We start from the raw sequence: 27,422 nt of genomic DNA, 5'->3' as shown, positions 1-27,422 counted from the left end.
GAATTGCTTTTGCAAGGGCTGTTCAATAAGTAACGCAACATTTTTTTTCTGAAATCAGGTTGATTTATTCACTATTCCAATACACTATAATATTCCCCATTCTCTATTTTTCAACATAATTTCCGTTCAACGTGACGGCCTTACGCCACCTTACAGGGTGGGCCTGTATGTCCGCATGGTACCACTCTAGTAGTCGACGTCGAAGCCAGCGTCTTGCTGTATCAGTTACCTTCCAACCACCCACGTACTGCTTCCCGCGAAATATATCCTTCACTGAGCCAAACAGATGGAAGCCAGAAGGTGTATGGCCCGGGCTTAGGGTGGATGAGGAAGAACAGTGCAGCTAAGTTTTGTGTACTCTGGTCAGGTGTGCAAACTTATGTGAGGCTTTGCTTTGTTAGAGAGAAGGATAAGTTCCTTTCCATTTATGTGGCGACAAACACGATGTTTCCTACGTGTTCAGGGGCTAGAATAGGCACAAGGTATTCCTAAGAGGAGTCTCCTACTTTTCCGCTTGCTAAATTGTGCCTTTTAGGGTTTGACCTCCACGTTTTGAAAATTTTTCACAAGTACTGGCCATTTGGCGAAGGACGCCTTACATGGTGCATCAGATAGCCATCGTGCGTTGAGTTCTTCTGTATCTATAACTGTCATGGTTCTGCATCTCCATCTATTATACAGTTATTTCGGCGACAACTCCTTATGAAGTGCTTCATCAAAATCCGTTGCCCACTGTTCTCTTTCGCCCCAATGGCAATGAAGCGGACAAGTCGTGTTTTACTGGTGACTGAATGGGCCCAGCAAAGACGGGAAAGGGGGACTATCATCCAGATAAGTATGATCCCATCCGCTCCCTAACTACACCATGGGACGAAAGTAGGACCGTGGAAAGAAGGGAGTCCTATTAGGCTCGGTATTTAGTCTGCAGCAGAACAGATGGGGCTCCTTTCTGGCTACAAAGCCTCTATTCTTTGTTGAAAACCTGGAGGACATGTCTGAGGAAGTAACTGCACCGTCCAAAGCAAGAAATGGGTCGGTCCTGATTCAGACAGCATCCCCAGGCCAGTCACGGGCTTTGCTCGACTGTGGCAAGCTGGCTGATATTCCCGTTTCATTCACCACCCCATAAAAGCCTAAACATGCTCCAGAGGACTACTTTCTATCAAGACCTATGTTGCAATCTGACGACGAGCTGCGCGCCAAATTAGAACGCTAGAATGTTCACTTCATCTGGTGCCTCCATAGAGAACTAAAAGTTATATGATTGCTACAGAGGCCTTCATCTTGGCCAGTAATTCGTTGCCTGAAAAGGTCAAGGATGATGGTATAGCGATGTAACACAAAACCGTATGTCTTTTCCCCTAAGTGGTGCTGTAAGTGCTGGAAATGTCTTCTCAATGGAATTCCAGCACCACATGTAGAGACTGCGGACGTCCACTTGCATCCAAATACTCCATATGCTCTGCCTTCCACCTGTGTCAACTGTGGAGCGCACGACGCCCCCTGTTCTATGGTCTGTGCTATACAGCAAAAGGAGAGGAAAATTATGGAGAACAAGACCCTGGAGAGGCTGACTTACTGAGAGGGTAAACAGAAATATGAGAGGTTAAATTCTGGTCAGATGCTGTCATCTTACGGTGCAGCTACAATGACGTCCCCTCACTGGCAATGGCAGTCCCCTTGGCTAGGCCTCCCACAGCTCCCTCCCCCTTGATGGTTGGGAGCACCTCTTCTTTTGTTGCAACTACTTTGGGAGCAATATCCCACAAACGCCAGGGACATTGGTTCCCACCACCCAGCTGGAGAAGCAACAGCCTCCTCTGGCTCCTCTAGCAAAGAAGGGGTCGCTTGGGACACTTATCTTATAAGGTTTCCCCTGTGCAAATGTGGATACCAGCCAGTGTCTGAAGGAGCCACAAACTGCTGGTCAAAGCGCTTCACAGTCTTCATCTGTACCTGAAGCTTCTTCAGAGAAGGCCTTCGAGCAAGCCCCTGAAGAGCAGCTAGAGGGTAAACAGTCCAAGAAGGAACTATTAAGAAACGTGAGAATCTGGTGGCCCCCACACCACCACTCCCTAACAGTTCTGCGTCTCAGGACGAGATGGAGATTTTAGCATCCTCCAATGGAAATGGATACAAGTACTCAACCAGTGGCAGCAGGTGACAGTGAGATGTAAACTGCCTCCTTGGTCCCTTCATACCTTCCCATATCACAGAAAGCAGCATGAAACTATGACAGCTCTTAAGAATCGTACCTGCTTTCTTCATTGCCCTTCAGGAAACATGGTTTCCAGCAATGCATATTCCTGACCTTAATGGTTACTGGCGGTATTACCAAAATCGTAATGAATATAACAGGGTGCAGGTGGAGTAAGTATATATGTCCTTACCTCTGTATATAGCGAACCTGTGCCCCTTCAAACACATTTAGAAGCTTTGGATGTCAGGGTGAGGACAAAACAGTAAGATTACCATCTGCAATATCTACTTTCCTCCAGATGGTGATGTACCACAACATGTATTGGCTGCACTAATTTCTCAACTCATCCCATCTTTCTTGCTTTTGGGTGATTTCAACACTCATAACCCTTGGTGGTAAAGATGTCGCGTATCTACAATCTCAACTCGACCTTCACCTGCTAAAAACAGGTGCCCTCTCTCATTTCAGTATGGCATATACTCGGTCACTGAGCTCTCCGTTTGCAGTTCTGACCTTCTACCTTCTATCCACTGGAGAGCTCACGACGACTTGTGCGACAGTGGCCACTTTCTGCTCTTCCTGTCCCTTCCCTGGCTTCATTTGTCTGGACGCTTGCCCATATGGGCTCTTGCTAAGGCTGACTGGAATGCTTTCATTCACCGTTGGATCTCCATCGCATGGCAACATTGGTTGAGTCATCCAGAAAATCGCTACTAGCATTGTTTCTGCAGCTGAATTGGCAATCGCTTGTTCCTCAGGTCGCCACTGGCGGAAGACAGTGTCTTGATGGTAGCCGGAAATCGCAGCAGCCATTAGAGATGTAAACGGTTCCTTCAACGTCGTAAGTGGCACTCATCCCTGGAGCACCTTACTGCCTCGGTCTGTCTACTAATGAAATCAGGAAAACAGGAGTGTTGGGAACGACTAGTCTCTACCATTGGATCACAAACCTCTCTCTCCCAAATTTAGACTACGGTCAAGCAACTTTATGAACGTCAGATCCCTGCAGGTATACCTGGGATTTACACTAATGGAACTATCTACACCGACTCATCGCAGACCGTTTTGCTGAGTATTAATTCTTGAACCTTTGCATCTGAGAATTATCGCCACACTTTTTGTGCACTAAAACAGCAGGTGGAATGACAACATCTATCTTTTACTACACGCCACCCTGACCCATATAATGCTCCATTCAGTGAGTGGGAATGTCTCAGTGCTCCTGCACACTGTCCCAACGCGTCCCTGAGCCTGACCGCAATCTTCCCAAAATGCTCAAACGTCTGTCAGCGGATTACTAGCGACACTTCCTTGCCATCTTCAACCGCGTCTGGAGTCATGACGAATTCCATTCGCAATGGCGAGAAAGTGCCATCTTTCCAGTGCTAAAACCGGGCACTAACCCACTAATTACGGATAGCTCACCAATATTCCGTGCACGATGCTTGAATGTACGGTGAGCCAGCAGTTGTGTTGGCTTCTTGAGTCTCCGGGCGTTCGGGCTCTGTCCTGTGGCGTTTTCCTCCAAGGTCGCTCTACCACTGGCCACTTGTTATACCTGGAGTCTCCCATCCAAATGGCTTGCCCGTTATCATCTTATTGCCATCTTTTTTGACCTGACGAATGCCTATGACACCACATCCTCACTACATTAGACAGTTGGGGTCTTCAGGGCCCTTTCGCGATTTTTATACAGAAGTTTCTTTGCCACTCCAATCCTTCAGAGGTCGAGTCGGTGCTTCACACAGTTCCCTCCATATCCAAGAGTACAGGACCCTGTACCAACCGTCCCACTCTTTTCGGTGGCCGTTAATGGTGTCGCAGCGGCTGTGTAGCCCTCAGTAGCACCCTTCTTAAGCACTGATGATTTTTGTATTTCTTTTTGTTTACTGTTGGTGTGGCTGAACGTCGACTGCAGAGAGCCATACTGAAGACACAGTCGTGGACCGTCACCCACTGCTCTCAATTTTCAGCTGCCAAGACCTGCGCCATGCACTTCTGTCGTCGTCGTACCGTCCACCGACACCCAGAACTTTGCCTCGATGATCAATTACTTAACATAGTGGAGACTTGTCGCTTTTTAGGACTGGTTTTTGACCCCCACTTAACTTCGATTCCTCATCTTCGCCAGCTTAAACAGAAGCGCTGGTGGCATCTCAACCTTCTTCGATGCCTGTATGACAACGACTGGAGTGCAGACTGCCCTATACTGCTGCCTTGTACAGTCCTGTCTTGACAATGGGAGCGTGCTGCATGGTTCAACATAACCCTCAGAATTGCGGATGCTGGACTCTGTGCACCACTGGAGTTCGACTTGCGACGGGAGCTTCCTTAACGAGTCCATTGTGGACCAGCCGACAACAACAAACAGCTTGCAAATGATACCACACACATTCGCAGCGTGTCTAAACATGTAAATTACCGTCTCCTTTTCCCAAACACAGCGATACATCTCCCACAACGGCGTCCCATATCGGGAATTACAATTTCAGTTTGTATCAGGTCTCTTCTCACTCAAATCTTGTCTTTCCCTCAACCACCTTCCCTCCGGGTCCACTCACGTACACCTCCATGGTCCATGCCTTGGTCACAGTTTCATCTGGAGCTATTGCAACGCCGAATATGCTCAGTTCCTCCTAATGCCATGTGACGCCAATTTTTTCTGTTCTTGGAGAGTTCCAGGGCTCAAAAATAGTCTACACTGATTTCCCAAAGGTTGATGGTCACGTTGGTTTCGCTTAGCCTCACGCTAGACATGCTGAACAGCGCTCTTTGCCGGATGGCTCTAGTGTATTCACTGCAGAGTTCGTAGCCATCTCTTACAATCTTGAGCATATATGCTCCTGCACAGGCGAGTCCTCCCTCATCTGTAGTGACTCCTTAAGCAACCTCCAAGCTCTTGACTAGTGCTTCCCTTGCCATCCTTTTGTAATGACTATCCAGGAGTCCTCGAAAATAATGGACGTTCAGTGGCCTTCATTTGGTTCCCAGGACATATCGGAATCACAGGAAGTGAACTTGCTGACAGGCTCGCTAAACAGGCTACCAGTAAACTGACTCTGCACATTGGTACACCGGAGACTGATCTCAGATCGGCCTTATGCCGTAAAGTTTATGGGATCTAGAATACCTAATGGCACTCCCTAAAAACGCCAAATAAATTACGTGCTGTAAAGGAGGCAACGAATGTGTGGAGGTCATCCATGAGAGCCACTTCCAGAGAGGGCCCTCTCCGATGTCGCTGGGTCCCTCCGTTGACATTAGTCCACATCTTATTGGACTGTCCCAATCTAGCCACTCTGAGGCGGTCTTTGTACCTTTCTGACGCACTACCTGCTGTGTTAGGAGACGATCCCTCAAATGCTGATATAATTTTAGGTTTTATTCGAGAGGTGAGTTTCTACCATTCAATCTAAGTGTTGGCATGTGGCCTTCTATCCTGGGTATTCACCCTACCTCCATTTTAATTCTTCCTCGCTCATTTTGCAGCTGTGTGTTCGACTTTGTGTTCGTCTTTTCATCATCTGTCTTTCTCTTGCCTTGTGTTTTTAGCCTAGAGATTTCAGTGTTGCAGAGTGGCTGGCTAACCGTTTTCTATTCTTACGATCAGCTAGTGCAGGTCATCTGATATAGCTTTTAAAGCTTTTGCCTTTCAGTTAATGTATTCACTGTTGACTAGCTTCTTTTGTTTTATCTCTCAGTGTGGTTATACAGTTTGTTTTACAAATTTTGTTCCTTTCCTGGATTTAAGGCGATATGTTTCTTTTGGGGCATGATTTTAATTCGAGAACTGTGTGACTAAGGAAAAGGGGACTGATAACCACGCAGTTCAGTTTAATCTACAAACAAACCAACCAGCCAACCAACCAATGAACACGCTGAAGTCGTCTCTTCAATTTCCTGAGGGTAGTACATTTCATTTCAGGGTTGATCGTTGCACCATGAGGAAGGGCATCAAAGAGAATAATTACTTCATAATCTCGGAAGAATTTCCCGGCACATTCACCTCGAATGAGAGCGTCCATACGTTCCCACACTGCAGGAGTCAGTTGTGTGTGGCCGACCAGCACGCGGGAGATCGGACAGGTTTGTGCAAGCTTGTTTCGAAGATGACAGACGTCTTGCCCAACGACTCACCTTGCTTTGGTTTACTGCTAAGTCCCCGCAGACATCTATAAGGGTCTATGACTACAGCGCGAAAAATACTGAACTATATGAGAGAAAACGTAAATTAGTTATAAACTACGACGTGCACACACTTTATTCGCCATGTAAACATCACTAGAGATACTCGGATTTAGGTTATGACGTGTTCGATATGTCTGGCATCATTGATGATGCAGCGCAGACGAATAGTGAAATTCTGCATTATCTGCTGAAGTGTCGGAACATCTATGGTGTCGATGACCTCCTGAATGGCTGTTTTCAGCTCAGCAACGATCATGGGGTTATTGTTGTACAATTTTTCTTTAATGTAGCCCCACGAAAAGGAGTCGTATGTGTTCCGATCCGCAGAATATGGCGACCAATCGAGGCCCATGCCAATAGTCTCTGGGTTACGACGATTTTATTTCATACAGCTGAATAACTGCATTGCGATTTTCCGCCAAAAGAAACTCAAAGAGAGTCCTCTAAATGGCATCCACCACCTTTACAGACGCAGTTTTGAAAGCTTCCTGTAGAGTTGCAGATGTAGGAACTTCGTGAAATTATAGAAACTGAATCGGGAATATTCCGCGTTTTTGCAACCGAAACTGACGAAGAAAAAAATATGTTGCACTGCTTACTGAATGCCCCTCGTACAATGAAATTCCGGTTTTCATGAAAATCTTTTCTTCACTTTTCTACACTTGTTTATCTCTAACTACAGAAGAGCGACCACTTCTAACAACAATGTCATGTTTTCTGTGGTAGCCCTAAATACTTTAACGCAATATTTCCTTAGAAAGGGGGCGGTTGCTCTACTTCCCCATCCTTCCCTAATCTGACGTTGTGCTCCTTCTCTAATGACCCGCAGAAAGGACTTTTAAACTCACATAATCCTTCAGTTGTTGACGCAGACATAACAACACGTGAAATGGCCGAAGAAACGTCGTGGCTGCCTGACAAGTTACATAAAACAAGTGCGTAACAACAGCACCAAAAGAATCAGGGTGTTAACCCGACTCAAGCAAGGGGAAAAACCCCCGCAACATCAAAACCGTGACGAACTGTAGAAAGTATAGTTTCTTTAAAGCTACCAGCATGCATATTTAATATCGACACGTATGAAAGAAAAAAAATGAAAACCCTACCGATGATAGCACATAAAGTGCTGAAACATGTGTGGATAAGAATAAAGCTATAGAACGGTGCCTTTCGTGAGGCGGAATTCAGCCTCCACTTCTTCTTAACAAACACGGGAACATCGAAAACGTGATACCCCCTCAGTCCGCCTCCATAACCGACATCGTTAGCGCACGCCGCTCGACTAGGAGGTAAGCCAGAATCGTGGTCGCGGAACATTTTTAAAAATCAAATGGTTAACATCTGAGTTCATCAGTCCCCCAGACTTAGATCTGCTTAAACCTAACTAACCTAAGGACATCACACACATCCATGCCCGAGGCAGGATTCGAACCTGCGACCGTAGCGGCAGCGCGCTTCCAGGCTGTAGCACCTAGAACAGCTTGGTCACTGCGGTCAGTGTGTCTTGATGCAGTGGTCTTATTTCTGTCATTTGACTTTAAATTTCCTATTAATCCAAATCGAGAACCTCTCTGGCTGAACACTGTGAGAAAGAAAGACTGCAAACCGACTAAACATAGCAAAATATGTTATTATCATTTTCGGGAAGGGGACACACAGAGAACATCAGTTTCGTCATACAAGGAAAACGGTGGATTACGAAAGCAGCCTTTTCATACCACATACTCCCAATGTCGGTTACTCCAAACGCATAACAAAAGGGAATTTGCGTTAACGAGGTGAAATGCATCGTTTCAAACGTTTTCTATAATAATGCAGTCAAAGGGGAAGAATAAAATTAAAATTTAGGACACAGTCCTGACTAAAGGTGACTTCCAGCCACGTAATACACTCCTGGAAATTGAAATAAGAACACCGTGAATTCATTGTCCCAGGAAGGCGAAACTTTATTGACACATTCCTGGGGTCAGATACATCACATGATCACACTCACAGAACCACAGGCACATAGACACAGGCAACAGAGCATGCACAATGTCGGCACTAGTACAGTGTATATCAACCTTTCGCAGCAATGCAGGCTGCTATTCTCCCATGGAGGCGATCGTAGAGATGCTGGATGTAGTCCTATGGAACGGCTTGCCATGCCATCTCCACCTGGCGCCTCAGTTGGACCAGCGTTCGTGCTGGACGTGCAGACCGCGTGAGACGACGCTTCATCCAGTCCCAAACATGCTCAATGGGGGACAGATCCGGAGATCTTGCTGGCCAGGGTAGTTGACTAACACCTTCTAGAGCACGTTGGGTGGCACGGGATACATGCGGACGTGCATTGTCCTGTTGGAACAGCAAGTTCCCTTTCCGGTCTAGGAATGGTAGAACGATGGGTTCGATGACGGTTTGGATGTACCGTGCACTATTCAGTGTCCCCTCGACGATCACCAGAGGTGTACGGCCAGTGTAGGAGATCGCTCCCCACACCATGATGCCGGGTGTTGGCCCTGTGTGCCTCGGTCGTATGCAGTCCTGATTGTGGCGCTCACCTGCACGGCGCCAAACACGCATACGACCATCATTGGCACCAAGGCAGAAGCGACTCTCATCGCTGAAGACGACACGTCTCCATTCGTCCCTGCATTCACGCCTGTCGTGACATCACTGGAGGCGGGCTGCACGATGTTGGGGCGTGAGCGAAAGACGGCCTAACGGTGTGCGGGACCGTAGCCCAGCTTCATGGAGACGGTTGCGAATGGTCCTCGCCGATACCCCAGGAGCAACAGTGTCCCTAATTTGCTGGGAAGTGGCGGTGCGGTCCCCTACGGCACTGCGTAGGATCCTACGGTCTTGGCGTGCATCCGTGCGTCGCTGCGGTCCGGTCCCAGGTCGACGGGCACGTGCACCTTCCGCCGACCACTGGCGACAACATCGATGTACTGTGGAGACCAAACGCCCCACGTGTTAAGCAATTCGGCGGTACGTCCACCCGGCCTCCCGCATGCCCACTATACGCCCTCGCTCAAAGTCCGTCAACTGCACATACGGTTCACGTCCACGCTGTCGCGGCATGCTACCAGTGTTAAAGACTGCGATGGAGCTCCGTATGTACGGCAAACTGGCTGACACTGACGGCGGCGGTGCACAAATGCTGCGCAGCTAGCGCCATTCGACGGCCAACACCGCGGTTCCTGGTGTGTCCGCTGTGCCATGCGTGTGATCATTGCTTGTACTGCCCTCTCGCAGTGTCCGGAGCAAGTATGGTGGGTCTGACACACCGGTGTCAATGTGTTCTTTTTTCCATTTCCAGGAGTGTATTTGAAGTGGTGCCTATACTGCCGACAGTTGAGTTTCGAGGCCTATCGTGACCAATACACCGCGACATTGTCGGAGCTCTATCTTTACAAAGCGGAAGGTCGTGGTTAAACTTGTGGCTATCCACAATATACAGATAGACCATTCTCCGTCCGATAGCGAAAAAAAACAGTTAACAGACTAGTTTGGCGAAAACATTTTAAGTAAAAAAATTCTTTGCATTTTATTCTACTCACGTATCTGGCGCAAATCTTTCAAATTGACGCCACTTCGGCACTAGCCTTAGTAATCAATCATTATGGAAGATACTTCTTAAGCAAGGTTTCACTTTCTTTACGTATTTCGATTTTCAGATTTTCCTTGTCTCTTCGAATTCAAACTTTGAATTGTCCCACACTTCGTCGTCTCACCCACTAGTACAGCACATAAAACACTAAAACAACTCGTGAGACACTCAACATCGACACAATCACGCAACAGAACTATCAAATATATGCTCTGGGTTGTTACTCGCTGCAAGACTACATAACTAAACTTATTGTTGCGTTGCTTGAAATAACAATGCGCTGACATACTCTACCTCTGTTTCGTCTTGTAGTAATAGCGTTGCTAACCATGATTTTGAGATTTCGTTAACTTTGCAGGACGTTTTCGTGAAGAATGCGCAGTGACATTCTTTTTTGTCGGTGAAATTCGCCAGAATATAATATGCCAGAAATTCGGTCAGGTACGCCCACCAATCAAAATTATGTAATTAAATAAAAATCGTAGTTCGTTTCAGTGCTAGCTATTCCCAAAACCTTAGATTTTTGCGATTTCGTCGTTCCTTTAGCCTTACATTACGGTGATCATGGAGTGCTAGGATTCTTTAGCCCCACGAGGTAGATCTTGGCCCTTATGACTTCATGGAGGAATCAGTGTGGCCCACAGACTAAAACGTTTGGAGACCCCTGCATATGCAGTCGTGACACTCATTGTTGTGGGAGGTATTACCATCTTAGTGAAAGATACTACGAGTATCCCAAAGGGGCGAGAAAGCCAGCCGTTTCTTGCGTCATACACATCCCTAAGATTAATGTTTATTTTGATACTTCGTGTTTCATAAAGGACAATGACAAGAATCAAGGCACTTGTACTATGACATTTCTCACTGTGCAGAGGGCAATGCAACTTACGACCATAATATTTGGTGGGAAACCCGGAACTACACCAGACGACGAGCTCCAAAGAATTGCCTGTTTTACAATAAATAAATAATAAACAACAATAAACTCTACATGTATATTAAACGATTTATGGCATTACTGCTCAGGGAGAAAAGCGACGATAGCAGTCGCAGTTAACCTATCGACCAGAATGAGTGCTTGTTCAGATACATTCACATTTCACTCTTCCTCCAAACGGACGCATGTTCAGCGAGAAACGGTTTCTTACTTTCATTACGGGGAGTAAAGGGAGCAACAGTGGTCTGTCTTGCCTTAATTGACTGGCTATTGTCTGAGTTACTTGACGAGTAAAGACGAGTTGTGTATTTTTGAGTGAGAATGCTGTAGCCATATGGTGCCTGAAACGGATCGAAAGTACTTTTTTTTTTTTTTTTTAAGGGACGGCAATTATGCCTTCTGTTAGAAAGTACTCCTTTATTTTTCCTGTGTAGGAAATCGATCGCTGAGGTGAAGATTGTGGTTGAACTTTAACGTCAGCTTATCAACTCAGGACGATATGCTACAGGTGTAAGCAATATTCACCAGTAAATTATCTGTTTCGTTTGAAAGAAATTCTTGCGTTATCATTATACTTTGAATCCCTGATAAAATTAACTGTGTGCACTGTTTCATAAATTTGCAGTCAGTTAAACTCTGAAAGAGTAAAGAAAAAATAACAATTTTAATTGAGAGCTTTTGGCATAATGTAATAAAAACAATATATAATGCATACTTTTAGTCTTCCATTAACCTTTTGGAGGAAAAGTAATTGAGGAAACAAAAGTGTAGGAAAGGTCGCAATTTGACCGACTATTAGTTTAGAAATATACTAAACTGAAGGGCTCTAAGAGCAAAAACATATTGAATATTCCGTACGGTCGTGTTTTCCTTTGTCAGTCAGGTTCGTGAAAAATGTGTCTGAGGGATTTACGCCAATCACTTTACGTAATAGGGAAAATGAAGCGCACTATCCCTGGCGTGACATGCTGAAAAAAAAAGAAAATGTAGCGAGTAGCAAATATTGTTGCCAGTCGATTCAGTATTCTCGGGTCACGCACGCCAGTGAATATCTAGTTTGTAATGAATTTATACGACGACTATCAGGAGAACCAGAAAGTAAAACAATTACGTTAACCAGGTCTGAGATCCCTTGTAAATGTCGATGTCTATCTGGAGATAAATAATGTTACAGTAGCGATGTATTTTCTTTTCGCTTACATCCGTTTCTGGAATGAATTTACACTCCGCAACAGAATCTGTGCTGACTTGAAACTTTCTGAGAGATTGAAACTGTGGACCAGACCGATCCCTTCGCAGACAATTGCTCATCCGACTGAGCTATACATCCGTTTATCGTAGTAAACGTGCAGGGCTTTCTCGTCACGGCATGTTGGATTGTCGTTGCGCAAAAAGCTGGTGGTGAAACCCAAGCCCAGAAATCAGGGGAAGTCCATTAATTACATGAGGTGTGCTTTTTAAACTCTGGACTCCACAGTCCTCTTGGCGAGATTTTGTCAGATATCATGCCCCCCCCCCCCCCACCGCCCCCCGCCCCCGCCCCCCACACACATGAGGTATACCCCTTAGCGAGATAAAAATAGGAAAAAATGAAATATTTTAGTTTCATTAGTAAAAAGCCGGACGGGGTGGCCGAGCGGTTCTACGCGCTACAGTCTGGAACCGCGCGACCGCTACTGTCGCAGGTTCCAATCCTGCCTCGGGCATGGATGCGTGTCATGTCCTTAGGTTAGTTCTAGGGGACTGATGACCTCAGAAGTTAAGTCCCATAGTGCTCAGAGCCATTTGAACCATTTTCATTAGTAAAAACATGTTTCACTTACAAAGTGTATTAAGCAGTGTTTTTAGACGTGCTCACCTTGAGAGGTATTCGGGCAAATGTGAGTCCAGTGTGCCATCTGCTTGGCCGGACACAGACACCATCTCGGCTTGTTACCGACATGAACAGCGGAACACCCTGCTGCTTACAGTACGCTACGTCGATCACACAGCCTGCAACACACAAAGAACACACGGCATACGATCACAGGAACTGTCATTCGTCAGCACAATATACGGTGGTACCGACGCGTTTCCGCACACAGGTCCATAGGTCTTTTCTTCCTCCACTTCCAGTGAGGAATCAGTCCCTGTAGTTGGTCGGTTTAAGTTGTGTTCACCCTATATATTCTCCGAATTAAAAAGTTGACTTGAGATTTTTCATTTCCCCCTTTAAATGAGATTTTGACTTCACGTAACTAACGGTCGTCAGCACAGAAACACTTGGTCGTTCTTCCTTGGGGACACAGTGGACCATGCCGTCAGTTGTGATGAACAGTCAGCGTATACAATAATACAGTTGGGTCAAGTAGTCAAATATCTGGGGTACCAACATCTGGGGAGATATTCCGTATTATGGTGGAGAAGAATCTCTCGAGCTTGCGGCCGTATGATTCCGTTCAGTCACACCAGATGGCACTCGGAGCGCACCTTCGGCCAGTGGGCAGAGCAACACGGCGGTGATGCGATCGGCCGACCGTGACGCGAGCGGCACGCAGCTGTTCAGCTGTTCGCCTCCCTCGCAGGGCTCCTAATGGGGAGGCACGCTTCGTGGTCGCGACAACGTGTTTACCTGCCACGCTGTCACGCCACTGGCACACAAATTTAAATAATAACCAATTAAGTTGTCCGTGTGATCGCGAATGTATTTTTCTCCCTCTGGCACCACCGCCTCCCCGCCTTCATTTGAGCTGCGGAGGGCCCCGTCCTGACGGCTGTAATGTATTATCTCCGACATCAACAATCCTAAATCTTTTTCAGGGTGAGGGAAGTTGTCCGCAGCGTGTGTGTGTGTGTGTGTGTGTGTGTGTGTGTGTGTGTACGAGTGTGTCCGTGTGGCTGGAAGACAGCTACGTGCCGCTTAAAAAGACGCCCACAAGCTTTGGCCTACATAGAAATTAGCTGTCTTGTAAGGTCGGTTGTAAATAAGAGGAACGGGTACAGTCTGTGCCGGCAACGAGCCACCGTCCGACCGGTTTTGTGGCCTCTGCGGCGAGACCGACCTCGCATCGTGTCGGAGTGAGAGGGTGAGAGGGGAGGGAGGTGGGAAAGAGAGAGTCAGAGGGGGAGAGAGAGAGAGAGATGCGCGCATGTTTCCTCGAAGCCGACGCGCCGGTTCAGGGTGTACGCAGTATTTTGCATTTAAAATAACAGGAAGTTATGGCCCATGAGAGAGTCACGACAGTAATTTATGCCGACTGGCTTTCGGCGTAAGAAGATGGAAGGGGACGCGAGGAAACGAGGGGTAAGTACTGAAAATTTAAGCCTTGACGTCCGGTAATTGAACCTCTGGTAGGACGTGACAGGTGTTTATCCCTAACCGTGTTTTATGCAACCGGAGCTACGAAAGGTGCGAGGAATGCCCCGCTCGAGCTTTCGCCATTGGAGAGCGAGCGCTCTTGATGCGTGTGGAGGCACGTTATATGGCTGCAGAGGCCTCATTTATAACATTACCTGCTCTCTTGGCGATAGGCTTGTCAGACAGTGATGCAGTTGTGTGTTCTGCAACTATGAAAGGATCAAGTACAATCTAGAAACAGCAACAGCAGAGCAAGCGATGAAAGGATATACAAGCTGCTGCTTATCTTTCCAAATAAATAGCATGTTGAACTTCAACAGCAGTTCTATGTTTTCACAATCGATCTCACGAAAGAACGAGCTGGGTTCTACTCTTTTCTGAGCTATCCCATTGCTATTATTACTATTATTATTAATAGAGCTATAAGGCTCGATATGGTGAAGATTGTGGAAAAGAGATCTTAATTTCCAATATAACCTTTACTTGTCTAGATCGTGAGTTTATAAATTAATATGACCGATTCCAGAAGCGGTAGCAATCATCTGTAGATCAACAAATATTGTTATACAGTGTAACATGTCACATATTGTACAATGATATAGTTTTATAAAGTTGAAATCTATATAAATAAAAGTATTATTATTATTTCTATTATTATTATTATCATCATCACATTGACCCCACGATCTCACCAGAAATCTATAGCTGCTCTTCCTTCTTCGTTATTTCTTAATTTACCAGTTCCGCTTCATCTTTTGTCAATGATATTACTGTTTTGTTTCTACGCTGAAGGTCTAACAATTTTAATTTTTAATTCTTTAATTAGTTTATTTCATTTATTTTTGATAATTCGACACTGTTTATTTTTAGTTCCTTCTTATTTGTGGAATTCCCGCCAATGTTGACTTCTTTTTTATTATAAATAAACTGAATTTCACATTGTTACAACAAGTTCAATCCTGATTTCTGGTCCAGACATACAAATAGCAAGTAGTTAATAAAACAAGAAAAATGACAAAAGAATGTTTACAGGCAAAGATGTGACTTGAGCTGAAATGATAACAACTTATGAAAGAAGTAACGTGTGCAGTGTAGTGGCTGTGACTATTGAAATAGATTGGAAACTTTTAGTAAAAAGGGTATGTTATGGAAGTGTAAATGCCTTGTGGCTAGGACCTCCCGTCGGGTAGACCGTTCGCCTGGTGAAAATCTTTAAAGACGCCACTTAGACGACTTGCGTGTCGATAGGGATGAAATGATGATGTTAAGGACAACACAATACCCAGTCCCTGAGCGGATAAAATCTCCGACCCAGCCGGGAATCGAACCCGGGTCGTTAGGTATGACATTCCGTCGCGATCAGCACACAACTACCATCGGCGGACAGCGTATGCAATGCTACCCTGCAATAAATCACATAATAAAGGTTAATCCTAGATCTGCAATAAAAAGTAATTAAATAATTACACATTACAGTGACATTCATGGACTCAAGAAATCGAGAATCTCGACAATTTTAGCCTGTACCGACATTGATACTGGCTAGATATGAGTCCCAGGGATTCCAAGACTTTCGAGAATGTTTTAATATCAAGTCTGAAGTTGGATAACAAATGACAAACAAAAAAGGTGATGTAGTTACAAAGTAATAATTTTCTGATTTTTTCCAGGCTTTGAACTGCAGAATCTTCCTTCTTGCCGTTTTTCATATTTCTAGGTCAACGGGAAGTATTCTACAGGTTTTGATGAATGAATTTGCAAGTGTCAAAATATGTGACATAAATGACCATATCTTTTGCTTACACTGGCTTAGAAACTTACATTGATTGCATCTCTAGGGGATCATACACCTTATTATGAGACAAATATTTTTCATTTTTACGTCTACACACTTAACGTATAGATGGGCAGTCAGTTAACAAATGTCATTTATTTTCCGTGTGCTATAATTAAACATGAAGAATTTTTGGAATTGAAGAAAAATATTAGGTGCCAATTTACGATACAAAATTCATGTAGAAATAACCGCAACTGTTTCTGCGACGGTTTCCCATACGTTTACAAAAATCTTTGGCCCCATTTGTTTTTATGTCAGATATGTAATACAAGAAAGAAGCTAAAAATTTAAAAATGAGCAAATGACGTAAAAACCGTTTTACATTTCATCTTGTCAATAGTGTACCCCTACCTAACTATTTAACGGTGAATAACATCCACCTAAAGTCACAAAATGATTAGTATTTTATAGTTATTATTTTATAGTTTATCATTTAGCAACCTGTTATCATTTACTGTGGCATGAATGAAAATTTCAGGTTATTCATAAGTCTATTTGTGTCCACTGTGCATTTGTGTAATATGTGATAATCATTCGTGATATATTGGAATTAGGCCAGTGTCCTTAATGTGGATGACTACTGTTGATTTATGTCAATTGTTTGCGTGGTAGGCACTTATATCTAAGTTCTATATTTTTTGGAAGTTAGTTCCAGTTTGGCTTACATAGAGGACTTTTCCTGCCCTTGAACCACAAACATTGCTAAGGTTGGGTGATTTTCAGGCCGCAACGATAGAGACAGAGGTACCGTGCGAGCAACCACAAAGAAGGGTACCTGTGCAGAGAACAGACCGACATGTGGTCCCTGAAAGGGGGCTGGAGATTTTTCAGTAGTTGCAGGGGCAACATTCTGGAAGTAAGGGGAGAATACAGTCGTTACTTTTCCCAAGGACATGCAGCTCTGCAGTATGAATAAACGATGATGGCATCCTCTTGGGTAAAATATTCGGGGTTTAAGATAGTCACCCATTCACATCTCCGGGTAGAGATACTCAGGAGGATGTCGTCATCAGGAAAAACAAAACTGGCGCTCTACGGACCGCAGCGTGGAATTTTAAATCCCTTAATCGGGTAGATACCTGAAAAGGGAAATCTATAAGTTGAAGCGTGATACAGTGGGGATTAGTGAAGATCGGTGGCGAGTGAGAAAAGGGCTACAAATACAATATCAAATAAAAGAGATGAAGGCGTAGGTCGAATAACAAATATGAAAACAGAAATGCGAGTAAGCTGCTACGAGTATCATAGTAAATGCATTATAGTAGCCAGACAGACATAAAGCCAGCACCCAACACATTGGTACAGATTTGTATGCTAACTAGTTTCGCAGGTGATGAAGATACTGAAAGAATATATGATGGGATAAAAACAAATTATTCACATTGTTTAGGGATAAAAACACTTAATTGCGATGGGCGATTGAAATTCGGTAGTAGGAATAGGAATAGAATGAAAAATAGTAAGAGAAAAATAGTAGGATCATATGGATTCAGGAAAAAGAATGGAACAGGAAGTAACGTGATAGAATTCTGCACAATGGAAACTTGCAAACTTGCTCACTTGGTTTAAGAGCCACTACAGATTTTCGTATACTTTAACGAGACCTAGAGTCATTCGAATATTTAATACTGGTTATAAAATGGTAAGACATAGACTTCAGAACCAAATTTTATATTGTAAGACCCTTTCAGGGGCAGATGGAGACTCAGACCGTAATTTATTGGTTATGAACTGTAGAGTAGAACTGAAGAACGTGCAAAATGCTAAGACGTTAACGAGATGGAACCAAGGTTTATGAGAGTTGCAGTGGGTACATTACGAAACGGTTGACTGATACAGAGGAAAGGAATACAATGAAAGACGATTGGGTAGTTTCGAGAGGGTAAAAAGTGAAGGACTAGTAGAAATCATTGAATATCATACGAGATATTGAATTTAATTCATGAAAGGATGAAATATAAAAATACAGCAAATGAAGCAGGCGAAAGGGAGTACAAGTGGATAAATTTATGTATTTTTGGGTGTATGATTTTCGAGCACAATATTAAATACGGATCAAGCAATTACACATGTTCTTTACAGACAGACTTATAAATTTTAAGATAATCAATTGCGTCGTTCATTGCCATGAGGAACTCGTCGAATGTTCCACGATATGCACTATTGGGACATTCTGTAACAATGTGGCGAACAGTTTTCTTGGCTGACCCGCAGTCGTCCTTTGGAAATGGAGACTTACTTCATCTATGAAAAGAGTGCATGGTTCTTCCATAGCTGGAGCGTTATTCTGTTGATCGCCAAAGGTCTAAAAATCGATGTCGAGAGTAAGTGCAAAATGGCTAAAATGGAGTGGCTAGAGTGCTTAGGTAAGTCTGTAGAAGCATGTATAACAAGCAGAAAGATAGGTATCCCTTACAGGGAATTATAGAGGCTTTTGGAGAAAAGAAAAGCAGCTGTATGAATATCAAGGCTCAGATGGAAAACCATAACTAACCAAAGAATGGTAAGCTGGAAGTTAGAAGAAACAAGTGGAAAGGCTAGACAAGGGAAATGAACTTGAATTTAATATGATAGAAAGGAAAGAGGACTTAGATGAAGATGAGATGAGAGACATGATACTGCAAGAACAAATTGAGAGAACTTCCAAAGACCTAACCCGAAACAAGATCTGTGGAGTAGACGACATTCCATCAGAACTGACGATGTCGTTTGGAGAGACAGAAATGGTTGAAGGATGTATGAGTCAACTGAAATACTCTCAGACTTCAAGAAGAACATAGTAATTCCTAATTCAAAGGAAGAAGTTGCTGGCTTGTGTAAGTATTAACGAACTATCAGTTTAATCAGTCATGCTTGCAAAATGCTGATCTGACATTTGCGGTAGAACAGAAAAACTAATAGAAGCCCACCTTGGGGAAGAGCAGTTTGGGTTACTCAGAAATTTTGGAACCTGCGAGGTAATATTGAACCTACGACTTATGTTGGAAGAAGATAGGTTAAGGGAACGTAACCCTCTGTCTATAACATTTGTAGATTTGGCCAGCACCAGCTGGACATCGGATTTGAACGTGTTTGCCATCCAAAGTTCCTATGCAGTGAGGCTAATTCCACTTCTCATCATAATCATTGGCGATCTGTTCCCATTCGTCTTTGTCTGGTTGTGGCACGTAAATCGGTTGCAAAGTTTTTTCAAATTACCTCGCAACGCTCTTTAACTATTTCTCCAGTAGCTAAAAATCCAATCTGAAAAGAAAAACCCGGTGTTCGGTAGGAATTTACAGTTGCCAAGTACCTGTTAACAGTGAAAAAAGCCCAAGTATTGAAGTATTACTCTTTACGTTGTCCTTTGGCAACTAGGCAACCTTTTATTGTGTTTGAGCGCCAACGGAGAATAAATGATTAAGTAATAGATAACTTAAGACTAACCTAGAATTCTAAACTAATTTTTGTGTTCTATGTAATGAATGTAAAGACAATTGCAATAAACTACGGAATGCGGACATCCAGGCTAAACACTGTAGATCCACGAAATCAGGTAAGACAGTAAAGAGTTTGAACAAATGGAAATTTGAAGATGAATTGGCTTTTTTTTTTTTTTTTTACTGCAACTCTAGTAGCAAGGAAAACTTGAGGAACTGCGGAAAACAGCCCTAATAATGAAGATTATGATGGAACACGGAAAGAGGTTGGCTTATGTCCGATTGATGAAAAATACTCACAAGTGGTCTCGTCAGAAAGTTTCCAATACAAACCATTAAGAAACGACCTATTGTAAAGTGCAATCCGTACAATGACGAAGGCCATCGACAATCCCACGTCCAATGTGCCAGATTCTCCAATAACTTTTACTCAACCTTCAGAGAAGCCCGTAAGCCTTTATGTCGAAAAAAAAGGTTCTTGTCGTCTGTATAAGAAATGATTGCAGTTATGAAAGACCCTCCCCCCATGAACCATGGACCTTGCCGTTGGTGGGGAGGCTTGCGTGCCTCAGCGATACAGATGGCCGTACCGTAGGTGCAACCACAACGGAGGGGTATCTGTTGAGAGGCCAGACAAACGTGTGGTTCCTGAAGAGGGGCAGCAGCCTTTTCAGTAGTTGCAGGGGCAACAGTCTGGATGATTGACTGATCTGGCCTTGCAACATTAACCAAAACGGCCTTGCTGTGCTGGTACTGCGAACGGCTGAAAGCAAGGGGAAACTACAGCCGTAATTTTTCCCGAGGACATGCAGCTTTACTGTATGATTAAATGATGATGGCATCCTCTTGAGTAAAATATTCCGGAGGTAAAATAGTCCCCCATTCGGATCTCCGGGCGGGGACTACTCAGGAGGATGTCGTTATCAGGAGAAAGAAAACTGGCGTTCTACGGATCGGAGCGTGGAATGTCAGATCCCTTAATCGGGCAGGTAGGTTAGAAAATTTAAAAAGGGAAATGGATAGGTTAAAGTTAGATATAGTGGGAATTAGTGAAGTTCGATGGCAGGAGGAACAAGACTTCTGGTCAGGTGACTACAGGGTTATAAACACAAAATCATATAGGGGTAATGCAGGAGTAGGTTTAATAATGAATAGGAAAATAGGAATGCGGGTAAGCTACTACAAACAGCATAGTGAACGCATTATTGTGGCCAAGATAGATACGAAGCCCACACCTACTACAGTAGTACAAGTTTTATATGCCAACTAGCTCTGCAGATGATGAAGAAATTGAAGAAATGGACGATGAAATAAAAGAAATTATTCAGATAGTGAAGGGAGACGAAAATTTAATAGTAATGGGTGACTGGAATTCGAGTGTAGGAAAAGAGAGAGAAGGAAACATAGTAGGTGAATATGGATTGGGGCTAAGAAATGAAAGCGGAAGCCGCCTAGTAGAATTTTGCACAGAGCACAACTTAATCATAGCTAACACTTGGTTTAAGAATCATGAAAGAAGGTTGTATACGTGGAAGAACCCTGGAGATACTAAAAGGTATCAGATAGATTATATAATGGTAAGACAGAGATTTAGGAACCAGGTTTTAAGTTGTAAGACATTTCCAGGGGCAGATGTGAACTCTGACCACAATCTATTGGTTATGACCTGTAGATTAAAACTGAAGAAACTGCAAAAATGTGGGAAATTAAGGAGATGGGACCTGGATAAACTGAAAGAACCAGAGGTTGTACAGAGTTTCAGAGAGAGCATAAGGGAACAATTGACAGGAATAGGGGAAAGAAATACAGTAGAAGAAGAATGGGTAGCTCTGAGGGATGTAGTAGTGAAGGCAGCAGAGGATAAAGTAGGTACAAAGACGAGGGCTGCTAGAAATCCTTGGGTAACAGAAGAAATATTGAATTTAATTGATGAAAGGAGAAAATATAAAAATGCAGTAAATGAAGCAGGCAAAAAGGAATACAAACGTCTCAAAAATGAGATCGACAGGAAGTGCAAAATGGCTAAACAGGGATGGCTAGAGGACAAATGTAAGGATGTAGAAGCTTATCTCACTAGGGGTAAGATAGATACTGCCTACAGGAAAATTAAAGAGACCTTTGGAGAGAAGAGAACCACGTGTATGAATATCAAGAGCTCAGATGGCAGCCCAGTTCTAAGCAAAGAAGGGAAGGCAGAAAGGTGGAAGGAGTATATAGAAGGCTTATACAAGGGCGATGTACTTGAGGACAATATTATGGAAATAGAAGAGGATGTAGATGAAGACGAAATGGGAGATACGATACTGCGTGAAGAGTTTGACAGAGCACTGAAAGACCTGAGTCGAAACAAGGCCCCCGGAGTAGACAACATTCCATTAGAACTACTGACGGCCTTGGGAGAGCCAGTCATGACGAAACTCTACCAGCTGGTGAGCAAGATGTATGAGACAGGCGAAATACCCTCAGACTTCAAGAAGAATATAATAATTCCAATCCCAAAGAAAGCAGGTGCTGACAGATGTGAAAATTACCGAACTATCAGTTTAATAAGCCACGGCTGCAAAATACTAACGCGAATTCTTTACAGACGAATGGAAAAACTGGTAGATGCAGACCTCGGGGAGGATCAGTTTGGATTCCGTCAAAATGTTGGAACACGTGAGGCAATACTGACCTTATGACTTATCTTAGAAGAAAGATTAAGAAAAGGCAAACCTACGTTTCTAGCATTTGTAGACTTAGAGAAAGCTTTTGACAATGTTGACTGGAATACTCTTTTTCAAATTCTAAAGGTGGCAGGGGTAAAATACAGGGAGCGAAAGGCTATTTATAATTTGTACAAAAACCAGATGGCAGTAATAAGAGTCGAGGGGCATGAAAGGGAAGCAGTGGTTGGGAAAGGAGTGAGACAGGGTTGTAGCCTCTCCCCGATGTTATTCAATCTGTATATTGAGCAAGCAGTAAAGGAAACAAAAGAAAAATTTGGAGTAGGTATTACAATTCATGGAGACGAAGTAAAAACTTTGAGGTTCGCCGATGACATTGTAATTCTGTCAGAGACGGCAAAGGACTTGGAAGAGCAGTTGAACGGAATGGACAGTGTCTTGAAAGGAGGATATAAGATGAACATTAACAAAAGCAAAACGAGGATAATGGAATGTAGTCAAATTAAATCGGGTGATGCTGAGGGAATTAGATTAGGAAATGAGACACTTAAAGTAGTAAAGGAGTTTTGCTATTTAGGAAGTAAAATAACTGATGATGGTCGAAGTAGAGAGGATATAAAATGTAGACTGGTAATGGCAAGAAAAGCGTTTCTGAAGAAGAAAAATTTGTTAACATCGAATATAGATTTATGTATCAGGAAGTCGTTTCTGAAAGTATTTGTTTGGAGTGTAGCCATGTATGGAAGTGAAACATGGACGATAACTAGTTTGGACAAGAAGAGAATAGAAGCTTTCGAAATGTGGTGCTACAGAAGAATACTGAAGATAAGGTGGATAGATCACGTAACTAATGAGGAGGTATTGAATAGGATTGGGGAGAAGAGAAGTTTGTGGCACAACTTGACTAGAAGAAGGGATCGGTTGGTAGGACATGTTTTGAGGCATCAAGGGATCACAAATGTAGCATTGGAGGGCAGCGTGGAGGGTAAAAATCGTAGAGGGAGACCGAGAGATGAGTACACTAAGCAGATTCAGAAGGATGTAGGTTGCAGTAGGTACTGGGAGATGAAGCAGCTTGCACAGGATAGAGTACCATGGAGAGCTGCATCAAACCAGTCTCAGGACTGAAGACAACAACAACAAATATGAAAGACAACCAACGCTTGCACTCCCAAGTACTTCTTCAAAGTACACTCGCTGCGACAAGTAGCAACGTGGACGACGAAGACGAACTTCTTTTCCTCAGCATGGCGAAAAATGTGAAAAAATTGCGTCCTGATGAGCAAATCAGAGAGGAGATGGAAGTGAGCAACATTGTTTTGGAAGCAGTGTGGTAAGCTGCACTTGGAAGACCATTTCAGGTGAACCCTTGTTAGCACAATACTCTTAATGGAAATCCATCAACATTCCATCAATCCTCCTCAACACCACCTCTCCTCAGCAATCTGAATACAGCTTGGACTGCTCAACGGACTCAACGTTCTGCTACACTTGGCACGAGAGATAGCAAGAAAACTTTACCAATCTGTAATTACTTTTCTTATGTATAACAAAACGCACTCTGTGAAAAGAAAATAAAAAAGTTCCAAAATATCACTGTGATAATTTTTTCCCTCCTACATATATAATAAAATAATGTGTTAGCAATTACCTCAAGCAAACTGCAAGTCGTATCTCAGCCGGAATGCTTTCCCTGTCTTGAGTGGAGCGTTTCTCTGTTATCGGACCAACCTAGCTCATGAGATGGTATAATTCAGTTTTTGTCATTCTGTAATACCTTTTAAACCACTCTTTATCTTCTATTAGCTGATAAATTAAATTTTCGAACTCCCCGAATTCGTCTTGCCCCATATTGATACGATGCACCCATTCTATAGACGAGCAAATGGGTGCAATACACAGAGCAGCCGTTTATTCTTCTTCTTCTTGCAGCATGTCAAAAACTCGGAGTACATTCATGGTTGCAGGTTCAAAACAAACTGTCAGGAAATGCAATGCACACGAAGTAGTTGTTTCATGTTGCTATACGTCAGGCCAATGTGATCACCACTTTATGTCTGTTGTGGTTCCACGGTGCCTGACGTGACGTGGGAACACTAAAGTACTGAGGAATGATGAGAAGTGTTTGAAGGTCTCTTAGATTATAGAAACGGAAGTAATGAGTACCATAATGAGTACCACACTAGGCAGTTCAGTTGAAGAGCAACTGACGTCTCTAATAAAGCGTTTGCAGAAGGTGGGCAGAGAAACCTAGGTATAAGTCAGATAACTGGGAAGAAACCTTGGATAACAAAAGGTGGGCAGAGAAACCTAGGTATAAGTCAGATAACTGGGAAGAAACCTTGGATAACAAAATAAATACTTCGATTAATAGAAGAAAAAAGGAAGTACAAAAATGTTCAGAATTACAAGAGTAGACGTCCCTTGGAAGTGAAATCAAAGAGAAAATACAATACAACCTTAACTGAAATTAAAATCAAAGGCGTTATTATTAAGACTGCAAGAGTAACTCCACTGTTTAACGCAGAGGAGAGAGAGAGAGAGAGAGAGAGAGAGAGAGAGAGAGAGAGAGAGCACTTAAGTGGAAAAAATACGCTGAAGGAGAGGTAATGGAAGTCGATATGGAAGGCTGTATTTCAGTTTTTACCAGAGCTATGGAATACTTGGGATCAAATGAGGCAGAGAAAATAGATAACATTCCTTGGGAATTTCTGAATTCATTGGAGAAAGTGGCAACCAAACAACTACTCAAGTTAGTATGTAGAATCTATAGCATTGGACATATACCATCGAACTTTCGCAAAAATATTACCCACACAATTACGAAGATAGAAAGGGCCGGTAAGAACGAGATCTGTCACATAATCAACTAATCAGCTTACCCATCCATTATGCTGACAATAATAATTTACAGAAGAATGGAAAACCGGACTGAATATACTTTAGATTGCCTTTAGGAAATGTGAAGGCGCTAGAGAACCATTTCCCACATTATACTTGATAATGGAAGCAAGACTGAAGACAAGACAAGACACTTTCATGCCGTTTATTGACCTGCAAAAATATTCAGGAGTGGGACAGAAATTCAGGGTCCAAGGATATGAGTGATAAGACTCGCTGATGACATTTCTATCATCAGTAAAATTGAATAAGAATTACATCGCCTGTTGGGTAGAACGAATACTTCAGTGAGCACAGAATATGGATTGAGGGTAAAAAAAAAATAAAGAAGATGAAAGTTGCGAGGTGTAGCATATACAAGATTGGTGATAAACTTAGCAGTGGAATTCGGGGCGACACAGTAGACGGACCTTGAAAGTCTTTGGCAGAATAAAAAGCTAAAAAAACAAATCTAACATAGAGTTTTTCTTCAGCATATTTGCAGAATCGCTGTGTACAATGTAACGTAATTTTTAGTACTTTGCCTGTTACTGTCGTCTGAGTACATTTCCTGTATAGCATTTTACAATATTCTTATGTGTTTGTTTTACTGTCTGCAATGAAAATAATAATTTAGGCACTCCCTACAGACGAAAGAAGTACCTCGTATTAGTAATAATTTTCAGACACTGACCTATATCGATTAGATCCTAAAAACATGAATTGTAGTTCTGCATGCTTATGGCCTACATCTACTCTACATCTACATCCATACTCCGCAAGCCACCTGACGGTGGCTAAGTGTCACATGATGATTGAAACTCTTATATTTCGTTAAATTTATATACTTGGATACTACGACCTAATCTACACGAGGAACTGATCGTAATGTAATTATTGAGGCCTATTCGAAGCGAACAAATAATGTCCTAAGCAGACAGTGGAATAAAGCATTCCTATTGGCAGCTCTGATTTGAAGCTATTTGTTTAAAACATTTATGCCTTTTAGTACAAACATTCAGACTTTACTTAAATAAATATCGCTTTGGAAACGGTATCTGCACATATAACCACCACAAACGTTTTTCGGAAATTTTTGTGCTTACTTATCAACGTGGCTAATAGTTGTTATACTCTTACAACAATGACGTGTGCAAAGCGGTACAGTGAGATACAGCGAGTATTGTAAAAATAAAACACTAACATCCAACATGAAACTGAAAAACTTGACGTACAGTTACGGTTGAAGTGTACTTGACTGCATTCATTAAATACATGTAATAACGCTGTTAAGCTCAAAGTGGGTTGCGTTACGTCGAAAGAGCAACTGTCAACGGGTAACGGCCATTGACTTATAAGAATACAGGAATTCAAATTTATAGACGTCAGGCAGCTGATTTTTTTTGTTACGTAATCCCAGTATTGGCGAATACCGACTCAATTGTCAGACTTTGAAAAGAAGTGGAAAATATCTCAATACAAACAAGGTTAGAAACAATTCATGTAGATATACCAATATGTATGTATCAGAGCAGTGACAGATGGTTCTACACGCTTCTGCCGAAAGATATAAAATGTAAACCAGCAGAAAGAGGAAGAGAATGATTTCGCACTTAGTTGGAACGAGATATGAAACCTGTCGAGTGAGAAAGTTTCACTATGCTATGGTAATGATGGCTTTCCTGTCTTTACACCTAATCTCAAGGGAAATATTTGTTTGAGGTCGAGCAGAGTGGTGCAACGTTTAAGATACTCAACTCTTATTCCCAAAACAGGATCTAGTTTTTTCTGAGCTTTCCAAAAATGAAAGTACAGAGTGGACGAGAAATTCCCCTCCCCTTGTAAACCCGGTTTCGTATCAAATTTTGTTACGCAGGTTGGTAGCTATATTATTTCTTATCAGCTGCTGGAATAAATTGTTAGAAATGATGTTTACACGTTTTCCCAGATCCAATCGCAGTCGCGTTTTAATTTGTAGCCAGGGCAGATGTGATCGATCAAGTTACACAATTGAGGAGCTCTTAATGACAAGTGTGTGGGCGCACGAACGACAACACTCAGGGCAAACAATAAGACAGATTATGCGAGCATGTCAGGAGAGATTTAAGCAGGCTCTACCTCGAAAGGCAACACTCCTGAATTGCGAAAGACGCGTTTTTTTGTTTTGGCAGTGTTTAAGATATATCGCGGAGTGGAAAGAAGAAGACACAGGAAGAAACATGTGCTGCAGCCTCTACTTCTTTTGAATAATCCCCCATGAAATCGACAACAGTGCGAAATTACATAAGAACAGTCCTTAAGGTCAGACCTTTTCGGTCGACGTTCGTGAACAAGTTACTGGATACTGACTGAAATGAGCGCGT

This window comes from Schistocerca gregaria, chromosome 4 (genome assembly GCF_023897955.1).
Source record: "Schistocerca gregaria isolate iqSchGreg1 chromosome 4, iqSchGreg1.2, whole genome shotgun sequence".
In the NCBI taxonomy this organism is placed as follows: domain Eukaryota; kingdom Metazoa; phylum Arthropoda; class Insecta; order Orthoptera; family Acrididae; genus Schistocerca; species Schistocerca gregaria.
Note: the sequence above shows the minus strand (reverse complement) of the source record.